The 13,041-nt window shown below is 41.6% G+C and overlaps 1 protein-coding gene and 1 long non-coding RNA gene across 5 annotated transcripts in view; one reads left to right on the forward strand and one right to left on the reverse strand.

Annotated features, from left to right (window-relative positions):
* The window catches only part of LRRC8C (leucine rich repeat containing 8 VRAC subunit C), a 91,615-nt gene extending 84,137 nt beyond the window's left edge, over positions 1-7,478 (reverse strand). The window contains exons 1-2 of one of the 3 annotated variants that reach the window (XM_073811340.1): positions 7,286-7,478; positions 5,947-6,131 (exon numbers count right to left, since the gene is read on the reverse strand). The gene's annotated coding sequence lies outside the window, so the exon portion shown is untranslated. The remainder of the gene's footprint in view (positions 1-5,946; positions 6,132-7,285) is intronic. The other 2 variants (XM_073811334.1, XM_019920124.3) reach the window with 2 other exon arrangements.
* A 148-nt stretch (positions 7,479-7,626) lies between these two features.
* Positions 7,627-12,473, forward strand: LOC141275691 (uncharacterized). Of its 2 annotated transcripts, none has more exons than XR_012323881.1 (3): positions 7,627-7,925; positions 8,166-8,287; positions 8,402-12,473. It is a non-coding gene; the product is annotated as an uncharacterized lncRNA (long non-coding RNA). The 2 variants fall into 2 exon arrangements; XR_012323879.1 differs by having other exon boundaries at positions 7,631-7,925; positions 8,163-8,287.
* The last annotated feature ends 568 nt before the right edge of the window (positions 12,474-13,041 follow it).

Consider the following 13,041-nt stretch of genomic DNA (forward strand, 5'->3'; position numbering starts at 1 on the left):
CACTTTCTTAGTTGTAGTTAATAAGCCAGCCATCAATATGGCCTTCTTTTATCATTGGGCATCTACATTCTTATCTGGCAACATTTTAAAATGTTGCTTTGAGACTGTTTCAAATTTGGAGCAATAGAAAAAGGAGCAGTTTTTTAATATTCAAAACATGTTTGAGACACACTAGACAGCCTCTAGGGAGCACCAAAGGTGTGCTCCCTCTCCTATAATCCAGGATGTGGCACTCATAAGTAAAAAAGATGCTGGAAATAATTCGTTGTAATTGATTTGCTCCTTAAATTCCTTAATTAGGTCAACAGTAGGCTGTTCTGCTTATTGAAGTACATTAGGGGAAAGCTGTCAAGTAAAAAAAAAGTTAGATAAAATGTTAGTGATGTGATTATGTTATCAGATACCCTTTCAGGATAAGTAAAATCATCTTCAAGTTCAGGTACAAGGGCTGACTGAAACAGTCACTGTCAACAGATTTACTTCAAAGATTTTGTTTGTAAATTTTAAATACCCACATGTCCGTTAGAGATTAGTGTGGCATTTATCTTTATTTGTTGCTTTGTAGATTCCTTGGGATATGGAATCCTGATTTCAAACACAAAGTCTGTAAGGAGAGATACTTTTACTTCTTCCTTTCCAATCTTTATGTCTTTAGTTTTTTTCATCCTCATTGCACTGGCTAGCCTCCTGCATGATCTTGAATGGGGATAAGACTCGTCCTTGGAAACCAGCTAAAGAGGTAATCAGTTAACTGTCAACTGTTAGGCAAGAGTCTAATGACCTTGAACCCACATTTTTTTTATCTAACCTAACAATGATACCTAACCAGTCATATGCTTATAAAATGTCCCTAGTCAGGATGAATTTTAAAACTGACCTACCAGAAATCTTTTCTCTTATATGTAAGACTAAAGTAAAACTTTAACACATAGTCATAAATGATTTGTCCAAAAAGTGTTTTCTAACAGTCTATTCAGTCGTACAGTTATCTATCACCATCTCCTTAGGATTAATTTTACTTTTGCCCTAATGGCATGTAGCTAGTCTTTCTCCATCTTGCATTTCATTCATGTAGTCATTCAACAAATATTTACTGGTCCTTTGCTAACATATACTGTTCTAGATACTGGTGATACAAAAATGAACATAACAAAACAAACAAAAATCTAGTATATTTGTATGGCTGGTTTATTTAGTTTTCTTCAAGTTACAATTCTATACTTTCCTTAAATGAATTTCACTGCTCAGTTTTGACTGTTTCCTTTCATTTTTATTTTATTTTGCCAAGCTCATTTCCAGTCTTTCCTTCAACACTGTACTTCTCTATCCACTGTGGAGCCACTCACAGAAATATAACACGTTATGTTATCCAGATCCTTAGATAAAATGCTTAAACACTCAACACACATCCAAACCCTAGACACACCTCCAGCTGCTACCTCCTCAACTTTAACCATTTTCTGGTTACAGGGATCCACATAGCTGTGCATTAACTAGAAAGGTTTTTTGTATGCTGTACAGTATTTCCTAACTTTGCTGACTTTAAGAACATTATCCTGGACCTTGCTAATTTCTGTACAGTATTTCCTAACTTTGCTGACTTTAAGAACTTTATCCTGGACCTTGCTAATTTCAAGGGCGATAATACAAATTAGCCTGCTGGTTTTTCCTAGCGAAGCTATCCTCATAGTTATTTTTAAAAATCAAGGTGTTATTAGCTAAAAAATCCCCTATTGTATTTTTCCAGGAGTTGGATTTATAGGTTATATCTTTCCCATTTAAAAAAAAAAAGATATTTGAACCTGTTTCTAATTTTTATAAATCTCTAAGGTATATGAGGAAGAGTAGTTAGTAATTTTTATTGATTTGACAAGTTCCTCATATATACAGGGAGAACACAGGACCCAAAAGCTTTCATCTATTTAGCTTATTTAGTGACTTTTATCTAGGATTGGTTTTGATGTTCTGACTTCATATTTTATATAGTACTCCAAATTTCCAATTACATATAGAAATATTTCTGTATACATATTTCATGACCCTATTGAGAAGAATAACTTCTAATTACACTCTCAAATTTCATTTCTAGAATTTAAAATAATAGAAAGGGAAATGGATACACTCTAAGATGTTAGAAACTTTACTGTAAAATGTACCATTAAATATTTATTCCACAACTGTTTCTTGAGCAGCTCTGTCCCAGGCACTGTACAGGTGCTGTGGATACAGAAGTGAGCAAGACAGAAATGGCCTATATGGCCTCTGCCCCCGTGGGACTTTCAGTGCAGCTCCAAAAATCAAACAGAGAAAAGATGTTGAAAAACAAGGATGTTTCTGGAGGTTTGAGGGGAAAGGAGAGGGAAAAGAACAATATGGTTAAAATAGAAGCTGAAGAAGAGGATCAGCTGTTGTCGGGGAAGGAGCATGCAAAGGCTGAGAGCCTCCAAATGTTGAAAGAAGCCAAGCTCCTCTAACCCTAACAGTTCTGAGGTTCCACATCAAAAGCCCAGGCTCATGGTCCCCAGGGAACCAAAGCAAGGAACCGAACATGAAAAAGCTGAGTGACTTCAGAAGCCCCACCCCTACCCCCAAATAGCTACTTGTTATGAGTTAAAATCTCTTAGATAGAGAACATAGTATTTCATAATAATAAATAACTACTGTAAAATGCAAATGCTCTAATAAATACAAACTAATTTATACTCATGTGTAATTGACCAGTCACAAGAATGAATGTTTAGTATCAGAGCCTTCCCGGCATAATAGAAGTAAGTAAATAAAAGATGCTGAGTATTTAAAGTTTGGGGAGGGCTTCCCACCCAGAAACAAAACAACACAGGTAGAGGTGGTTTTGGAAGATAACTTAATGAATTTAATAATTTTGCCCAGATGAAACTGGGACAATTGGAAGACATATTTTTACAAACATATTTCAGCTTGAGAGCCAATAAAGTATACCTCTTTATAAAGGAAAAAAAAATGTATACGTATATACTATTCTTCATGTCTTTTAGTTCCATATGGCTCTTTTATGGTTTTCAAACATAATCCAGAATCATGCTCTACCATGTGTTCTCAACAGGGGGGCAATCCTGTCCCTGTCAAAAATTGGGTCTGTGGGGCAGGGTAAACGAATCTTCAGGTTTGTAGCCTGCCAACAGGCCACAGTACATAAATGGGTATACCAGTGTATCTGTGGCATTACAATGTATCTAAAAAAAAACTCTGGAGGGAGGGTAGTAATGAACTAAAGATTGAGAAATGCTTCCCTAAGAGCTTCCTTATTCTCTCTTGTGCTTCCAGCCCTCGGGCAGTGTTTGGGTTTAGCCAAACTAATTTTCTTCCTTGCTCTTCCGACCGACCCCTCTCCAGTATGGGCAGAGCTTGGGTTCTTCTGAGTTCTTAGAAGGGTTCTTTAAAGAACATATAGTTCTCCTGGATGCCTTTGACCCCAAATACTTCAGTCATCTGGAACACTTTCAGTTGTTTCTCTAAGCTTTACAGCATTTTTCTTAAAATTGTTTTTTGAATTTTGCCGATTTCCTCTTTTCTTTTCTTAACTCTGTTCATTTTCTAAATATTACCATGTCTCTACCAACTGCCACTCACAGACTATAGAATATTTTAAAAGGACACCCATCCAACACTAGAAAGGGATCCTAAATTCACTCCCAGAACTTGTGACAGTGTGTTACAGTTCTAAGTAAAGAGCCCAAGTTATTTTTTGTTTCATGCCTGATATTGGAAATGAGTTCAGTTATTCTCTATCTTTTAATATGTTTAGGAAATTTTCAATATACCTGCCAAACCATCTACTTTAAGAAAAGCTCTGAGATTACCCTCTTGCCCTTCTGTGCCAGCGCTGGGAGCAAATGGGAGTATATTAATGTTCTAGATGTTCAAGGCCACACAGGAGAGGCAGAAAACAGGATAGTGCATTTGCCAAAAAATACAAATTCCATCCCATTGAAATATGGCTAGTAATGTTCCAAAAAATGTGCAGAGTGAGCAAAGGAAAAACTACATAAGGTGAGTAAATGTTTATAAGTCAAGATTACAAAAAAAGGACATGATACAAAAGGTAAAGATGCTAAAAACCAGATAAGGTCTTTATACAAAAGAGTGAATCATCGACTAATCGACTGACAACATCGACTGACAACATCGACTAATCGCTATATGCACATAAAATACACAAATGTAAAATAAAGCAGAAATTTCGATCCATGCTAGAATACAGTAACCCCTACTATTTATTAAGCATCTACTAGGTGGACAGGAGCTGTCCTTCACAGGTATTGTTACATTTAATCTACACAGTGACCCAGCTAGGTAGGTTTTATTAATAACCCCATTACACACAAAGAATATGGGGCTCAGAGAAGCTCAATAATGTGAGTTAGTTGGCACTTGTATTGTGCAATAGCGCCAGAATTTGTATCAGCTTTTCCTATCTTGAGGCCATGCCCTTTACCCTATGCCAGTCTAGAATGATTTACATTTTAAGAGAAATTAAGTGAATTCGAGGTGCATAGTGATGTCACCTCACATATTGGTTGCAAGATGCTTTCATGAGTGTTCTGGGGCTAGAGATATAGCCAGCACTCCAGGGACTGAGTATAAAGTCTTTGGGAGTGTGTTGCAGCCCATGAGGCCATCATTATCATGTGGATGAGAAGAGCTGATGAGCAGGAGTGAAATGTTCATTAGGTTAAGCTCTAAATCAGTCATTTAATAGAAATCAGTGGCAAGAACAGGGATTTGGGAAACGGCCCTGATTCCAAATTCGAATTCTGCTGTATACAAGTTACATGGAAAACTCTGGACAGGTGACTTAAACTTCCTTGATCTCCATTTCCTCATACAGTCATTATGGTAAGTTAACAAAAATTTATGTAGGAAAAAGAAAAAGAGGCAGCTTTGGATAAAAAAAGTAAATCATTAAGACTAGAGGCTTTGGATATATGTATTCGTATAACAGATTTACTTTGCTGTACACCTGAAACTAACACAACATTGTAAATCAATTATACCCCAATAAAACTTTTAAAAAATATACTAGAGGCTTGGCTTCGTTCAAGCATTAACTTAGCTGTAGAGTCTTGGGTAAGTCACAAACTCTGAGCCTTTTTCTTCTGTGAAATGTGAATGGCCATCTACCTTAAGGGTTTGTTGTCAGATTCTGAGATAATGTGTCAGACACCTACAGCAACTAGACCGTATTATAGTGGTGCTCCATATTAAATTATTAACACAACACTTGGCAAAATAAGTGTGTGTTTCCACTCTATTTCTTTTTAAACTTGGGCTTTATTATAAAGTCATTGGTGACTACAACTTAAAAATACTACAGACTATTAAGAATCATTAAAAATTTGGTAAAAATTAGATACCTTAGAAATTAAAAATATTGCTAACTTTGTAGTTTTTTAAAAGATAAACTTCCTATAAGTGGAAAACTATTCATTCTTTTCTCTTACAGTTCCTCATACTTTTTACTTTTACTAAAAGCATTCCCTTCTAAACACACACTTCATTAGGTAAGTGCCTAGTCAATCTGAGAAATAAGAGACTAGTACCATTAACAAAGGCTTTGATAATTTTATTAATAAGAAAGTTGTTAAACATGGTTGCTATCTCTGATATGGTTGTTGGGTTAGTGGGCCTTATCTGTGGTCAGTCTATTATGTGAACCATGAAAAACATCCATCCTTGCAAAGCTGCTTCCCACCTCTCCCTCAAAAGCAAACACACTGACCTAAAGAGTATATAATCACTCGAAAGTAAAGCAAATCAGGGTCACATCCAGGGTCTTCCCTATTAAAGCAAGTCACAAGAAATGCAAATATCACAGATAAGAGTTGTATACATCTAATCTGTTATCTATGTCCACACACCCAACACATGGTTTATGAATCTGAGCAAATTTTGGGAAGTTCGGCTTACCTTTGGGGCTTACATAAATCATTAAAAAATAGAGAGAAAAACACATAAAGCTGATTGGCTCTGACGATTCTGCAGTATTGTGCCGAGAGGGTTAAGACCACTTGTCCTCATCTCTCATCTTGATGGCATTTTAATGACTTGTCCATGAAGAAACCTCAGGCATGCCTTAGGAAACCACTACATACCTGTCCGGAAATGTGACCGTTGGTTAAGGCTACATTTCTTACACTATCGATGGCTTGTAAGAAGCGTGTGACTAAAATAGGGCTGCCATTTCCTTTACCTATTCCTCCCCCATAAGGCTGCATGAAATAGTCATTCAAGTCTCCCTCTGCCCAACACCGGCACTCCCACACAGGTTGATCGGGTCTTACTTTTTACTTTAAGGTGGATGGGGACTTGAAAGTGTTTCCTAACTGGTTGCTGGGAGTTTAAAATGCTTAAAAAGAATTCGAAAGTGAAGTTTGGCCCTAACCCTCTGAAATATCCGTCCTGGGATGTGGGCTAGGTGTCCGTGGCATTCAAAGCTAGGTACAGAGCGAGGTTTTGAAGGGACCGGAATCTGATGTACCCCGGCAGGCGTGGGTGGGGGAGGGAAGAACTGGCGGAGGGAGAGAAGAAGGAATTAGGGTCTACAGAGCACATCCTAAGGTTGCTGAGTTGCTAACTCCATCCCTCACCATCTCGTCGTTGAGAACCAGCTGGAAAGGGCAAGACCGGCGAGCCTGGGTTTGGGTCGAAGGCAGCGGTCCTGGCCTCGACCGCCGGCCTAGACACCTGGCTTCTGGGGCCCGCGCGATCCGGCGAAACCCTCTCTCCCCTAGGGTCCTGCTGGGGAGCAGACATCACGCTCTCGTTCCCTTCGGAGACCTTCTAATTCCTCTCTCTCTCCGAAAGTGCTAACTTCAGGGTTCGGGGGCGGCAAGGGAAGAGCAGACCAGAAGGGGCAGGCCCTGGGGTCTCAGGAGTTTTTAAGGTAGAACGACGATCGCTCCCAGCGTGGCCCCGTTTTCTCCTGGTCCCCTGGCCCCATCCCCCCAAGTCCGCAGAACCTGCCGCGCTGCGCTTGGCGCCAGGCTGGGGTCTCTCGCCCGACGCTGGGGCTGGCGTGGGGAAGGGTGGGGAAGGGGTTGGCGGGTCCCCGAGCCCCAGCAGCGTATGGCTCCAGGGACCACACGCTGGGCAGGAGACTACAGTCTGCCCTCCCGAGAGCCGGGGAAAGGCAGGGACGCGAGCGAGGCGGGGCGAGTCGTGGCCCCAGCGCACCTAGCGGACTGAGCCGCCGGTCCTCGGCGGGCCGTCCCTCTCCATCCCATCCCTCGGCGGTCCCCGCCCTTACCTCTAGGCGAGAGGGTGCCGTCTGCAAAGGGTGCTGGGGAGCGGCGAGCCGTCCCCCGGCCGGGCTCAGCGGCGGCCAGCGACAGCGGGGTCGCTCGCGGGGCCGCTGCTCATGGCTCGTCGCGCTCGGAGCACTGCGGCTGCGGCCACGGAGGCGCCTTCCTCCTAGTCCTCTTCGCGGGCTCCGAGCCGGGACGCAGCTAACGCCCCAGCCTCGCAGCCCTCCGCCCCTCCGCCTCCCCGGCCGCGGATGGAGCCGCCTCCAGCGCCGCCCTGCAAGCAGCCGGGCCAGCGGCAGCCAGCGCCCCCCAGCGCCCGGCCCCGGGGTCGCCGCGCCGCCCACCGGTCGGCTCCGCCGTCCCAGCCCGCTGTGACGCAGGCCACCGGGCCCGGGAACTTCCTCCCCCGCGGAGACCACCCCAAGCCCGGGCCAGCCGCCAAGGGGACTTCCTTCAGAACACGGAAGAAAATCTCCCGCCGCTTCCCGGCGGGGCCACTGCGGCCTTTATGACGTCCACCTGGCGGCCAGTGCCGGGGGAATCGGCTGGGGCTAATACCTTCCGCCATCCCTAACAATCCGCGGAAAACCCGAGGCTTCCCTGCGCTCGGCGCTCGCTCCACAACCGCAGCTCCTCCCCTGGGTAAGTTAGAGGGGAGCAGCTACCCCTAAAAATAGCCCTTCTGGGAACTCCTCGGAAGGACCGGGGTCAGGATAGAGATAATCCCTCTTCATTATCATCCTCCCCGCACAGAAGAACAGAACGGTGGGAAGGGGTGGTGGGACGCACCGAAGGAGACAGAGAACAAAGGCAAAAACCAGTTTTTCTGGACCATAAAGCCCATGAGCCGGTCGCTTGACACCTGAGCTTCCTGTCCAGCAGGAACCCCCAAGTTCCCGGACCTTAACAACAGGGCGCCTGGATCTCTCAGCCGCAGGTTCCAGGGACGCTGGAATTGAACGCTCTGCCTACAGTTTCGTGCTGTGCATGAAGGAGTTGACCAGGCACGTCAAAACCACCTGTTGTCTAAAGAGTATGGGGGAGAGGTTTTCCCTTTTTTTTTTCTTTTAAATTGATCTGAACAATTTTTTTCTCCACCTTTCCCTACCCAATTTCAGGATGAAAAGCGAACTCTGCCTTCTTGAAAGCTGACAGTTATCTGTATGGAAAATCTGCCCAGTGGAAAAGTGTCCAGAAAAGATTACTAAGTAATATAGGGTCTTCTGGGATGCATTACCAATACGAGCTTTTCTAAGAGCACAAACAATTAAACTATTGCTTTGTCCTGGCATTCAGGGAAAGACAGGTGTATGCCGAAAGAGGAATTCATAGACAACTAGTCCTCTTTCACTAGTTGGTTGGTTTTTACACAGTTGGTTGGTTGGTTCTTAAGAAAGCAGGCACCTCCTTTTACCCCACGCCAAAATTAAAATGTGTCCAAAAGTTGTTCTTTTAGGCTTTTTACTGATTTCTCCATGTTCCTCTGGCAAACTCCTACATTTTTTCCAATTCCAGTACTGTGGTTGGGTGTCTTTCCCAGAAGACAACCTGAAACCCTCTCAGGCCTTAGGAGATGACCTGAATACTAGCCTTAATTAACCTAGATCAACACAAAATTCTAGAGTGGAGCCATTCTCCTAGGTAGCAGGCAGAAAAATTCCTGGAAGTTTCCTAGGGAAAAGACAGAGACTGATTAGCAATTTGCTAAAAAGTACTGAGTACCTTGCAGGCCACCAGGTACTAGCTGAGGTAGTTCCAGCTCTTCAATGCCTTGCCGGGATTTAAATGCTCAGTGAGGTGAGTACTAAGGGCACTAATGTCCTGTGGAGGGCTTTATTCTCCAAGGGCTTTCTGAGTGCACCTCTATCTTCCTTGTGCCACTGGCACCCTAAACTCAAGCTTAGTCATCCCTGAAATGCTCCCACACTACCCAGTGTCAAGGAACCACAATTCTAGACTTTGGACACAGGTGAACCAGGAGGAAGTCCCTACTCTTCTTGTGTAAATGTAAGGAAGTTACTGCTACATTTTTTTTTTCCATCAACAATATTAGTACTATAGGGTGCTGTGAGAATTAAATAACATGCTTAAATCACCAAGAACAGGGCCAAGCACTTTATAAGTACTCAGTAAATGGTAGCTGTTGTATTTACTATAGTTCATTGCCCTGAGAACAAAAGGACCAGAAACAGAAAGGAGGTTTGGAGATGGATTTGAATCCCTGCAAGCTGAGTTCTCCCACCCCATCCCCGACAGTTGCTTAATTGTGATACTTTTGTCTACTCTGTGCCTGCTTTCTAGTAGGGTGAACTGGACAGTTCTGCGTGTAGTCAGGTGATTCCCGTGCACACTAAAGTCTGAGAGGCGCTAGTCTGAAAGCCGCTATGTTGTACTGCTTAGGTGTCCTTATTTTACAGAATGTAAGCTGTAAGTCTAGTCACCTCACTTCAGTCAACCTACTGTAAGTCAACACACACACTTATCAAGCCTTCTGTAAAACACTAGATGAATCAGCAATCAGCCAACTTTTGTGAAGGCTGAACCCTGAGGGTCTCAAAGAAGTGTAAGTCTTATTCCCTGACTTCAAGGTGTTCACAGAGCATGAGAGGGAATCTGGCATGTATATAAGTCAAAATAAACCATTTTTAACTAAATGTGGTTGGAGTTCAGAGAAAGGGGAGGGAACTGTGGGCCAGAGCCACCATCTTGATCTTTCACTGAATACCCAATTCTTTAGGCCAAAATTTGACATTCCAAATGGGCTTCCAGAGTGAGTTTCCATACTTAGACTCCACACAGAAGTTAACTATGTACTGGTTGACAAATAGGGAGCAGAAGTAGACCTTTCTGAGCAATGCATGACCATGATAAGAAATTTGGAATGATGTAGATCTGGGCTCAAATTCTGTGTCCACCACTAACCAGCTATGTGACCCTGAGCTTCATAATCTTTGAAGCCCAGTTTCCCCATCTGTCTCTTAGAATAGCAATACCTTCTTTTGAAGGTTCTAGTGAGGCTTAGAATATCTGCAATCGCTCCGGTGGATTGTATGGAAATGGTGATTATATTACATTGTCTTGTTAGCTACAAGAAAAAGCAGGCTGGACTATATCATTCCTTAAATCACATTTCAAAAGCCGCCTTCTCTGTGGAGCTCTGCAGGATCCAGCCAAGTGTAATTCTCACTTCCTTATGCTCCCACAGCACTTATTTTTGAACCTCTGTTTCAGAACTTAACTGGTGTCCTGCCATTTATTTCTTTATGTGTTGCTTCTCTACTGTATATTCATCTCTACATCAACACCTAGCAGAGAGCCTGGCATTAAATTTTGAAAGAACAAGTTTAAAAATGTTTCAATTTCTTGTACTGGTTCTGACTTTCACTATAATTTGTATTAAACTGCAGGCTCTAAAACCTGAACCCTTTTGCTCATAGTTTATACTAAAATTATGTATTTTGAACATGTATCTGCTTAAACCTTGATTTTTCAATGCTGGGCTTATTCTTTAAGACCAACCTGCTATGCTTGTTTTGTTTTGTGATGTCAGTTGATCCTTCCCAGTAATAGTGAAAGTAAAATCTAAATTCTAAACCAAAACCACCAGCAGGATTTTACTCAGCATTCTCTACCCACTCTGTGCACATCTGCTCCCCAGACCTTTTCTGAGCTTTGTGGGAAAGATCCTGAGCTAACAGGAAACATGGTTGTTTTAAGTTTCAGCTGTTAACATTGTTGCAACCATTACCACTTTCTGAATTAATAGCTGCAAGATAAAACCCACCTTTAGCAACAATTTTGAAATCCTTGACTCTATGCCAATAAAAATGCTAGGGAAACCTTCCCTAGAAAAAGTCGTGTGAGCAAGAAGTTGCCCAAGAGGTAATGTGGTCAAATGTAGTCTTGACCCTAAAAAGGCAGAAGAATTTGTGCCAGAGGAGAGGGTGGTGTCATTGAGGACTTAAAAATAGGATTCTAGAAAACTTTGGGTCAAATTCTTCTAAAATCAGCCCTGTATAATTTATACACCTCCCTCCACACACATGCACACGCGTTGGAAGTAGTTGGTACTAGTAACTTGTGGGATATTCTTTGGAAATAATAATAATGAATAAGCACTTACTAGGTACATGGTATGTGCTAAGTACTAACTTTATATATATTGTCTCATTTAGTCGCTGTCGTCATCCACTAGTAGGCAGTGTTATTTTCTGCTATTGAGAGAGGGGAAAACTGAGGCACTTTGTAATCAAGTAACTAGCCAAAGGTCACATGACCAATGAGTGGACGAGTTAGGATTTGGACCCAGGTGAGTCTAATTTCAGAGTTCTCAGGCTTAACCACTACTCAATCCATGGAAAAGGAATATTTATTTTTAAAGTGAATCCATGAAGTATATTCAGTAAGGTTAACAATGTAGTTTTTCAGTAGTTTTTGAAATTGCATTCATTTGTACTTTTCTCAATCATGTATTCATATTCTAAATGTGCCTTCCTAGGGTGATTTCACAGCTTACTCTTTAATTGAAAAGCATTTTATCACTGAAAGCAAACTTAATGAAAGATCATGAAGTGTCTGTGGTTCTGAGTTTAGGCAATATGAAAGATACCAGGCAGAGAGCCTCATTCTTAGAATTATTGTTTATATGGGCCAATGATGAATAACTTTCACATGATAGATATGTAGTATAAGTTTAAAGTAAAAAATGAGTTTGACATTCTCAGGAGTGACTTTTTTGTACCCAAATATCACTGCTATCACTGCATTACTAAATAATATTTGCTTGTTTCTATTTATTAATCATGTACAGCCACTGATCTAAGAACCTTATATGTATTAACTCATTAATTAAATCTACAAATGACTGGCTCTGTACATGAAGTAAATTATTTAAAGATAATGAAACATTCTTAAGGGGTTTAGAACTTCCGTAGTTATTAAACAAAATACATTAGGATTTACCTCTTATGGAAGGAAACTCATTTTTTCCCCAGGACTCAACATTTTCAGCCTTTTCTCAATACTGTATCACATTATGCACGTAGAATGTACCTTAGAACATCTCAGATCACATTTTAACATCAACTTGCTTCAAATTTCAGTGACATCAGCCCTGACAAAGCACCTAATTTCAGGCCTAAGGAATTGCTTCTTTCCTTTGACTAAAAAAGCCTCTCTTTCTCTCTCTCTCTCTCTGAGGCATGAAGATCCATGGCTCAAGACACCTTATCAGGGTAGTGAAATTGAAGATGCCCTTGTTACTCACATAAACATGACTCTCTCTTTGGAAAAGTATCATGGACTGTGCTTTGTTTACTTAGAAGATGCTACAAGCGTGCCTGGATGCTCTCTTCTTAAAGCTTCCACCCATACTGACACAAGACACATTTTCTTGAGCCTTTTTTCAGTTCATTTATTAATTTCCTGAATTTACTCATGTTGTTTACCTCTCTGGGAAAAAATCAACAAGAAAGCCTGGTTAGCTTTCTCAGTATCAATGATAATGATCATTTATGATCACGTTTATTGCTAGTAGTGAAAAGAGCGTAAACCGAGATTAAGAGACCGGAGTCCAGGTGTGGTTCTGTCATTGACTAACTTTGTGACTTAGGACAAGCCTATTAATATCTTTGGATCTTTGCTCTCTTGATCTGAAGTGAAGGGGTTGGAATAGGTGATTTTTTAGGATTTATTCAGTGCTAGAACTTTTCACATTGATCTTAAAATGGTACATATTTATCCTCCCTAGATTTCAGTC

The sequence above is a fragment of the Tursiops truncatus genome, chromosome 1 (assembly GCF_011762595.2).
Source record: "Tursiops truncatus isolate mTurTru1 chromosome 1, mTurTru1.mat.Y, whole genome shotgun sequence".
Taxonomy (NCBI): domain Eukaryota; kingdom Metazoa; phylum Chordata; class Mammalia; order Artiodactyla; family Delphinidae; genus Tursiops; species Tursiops truncatus.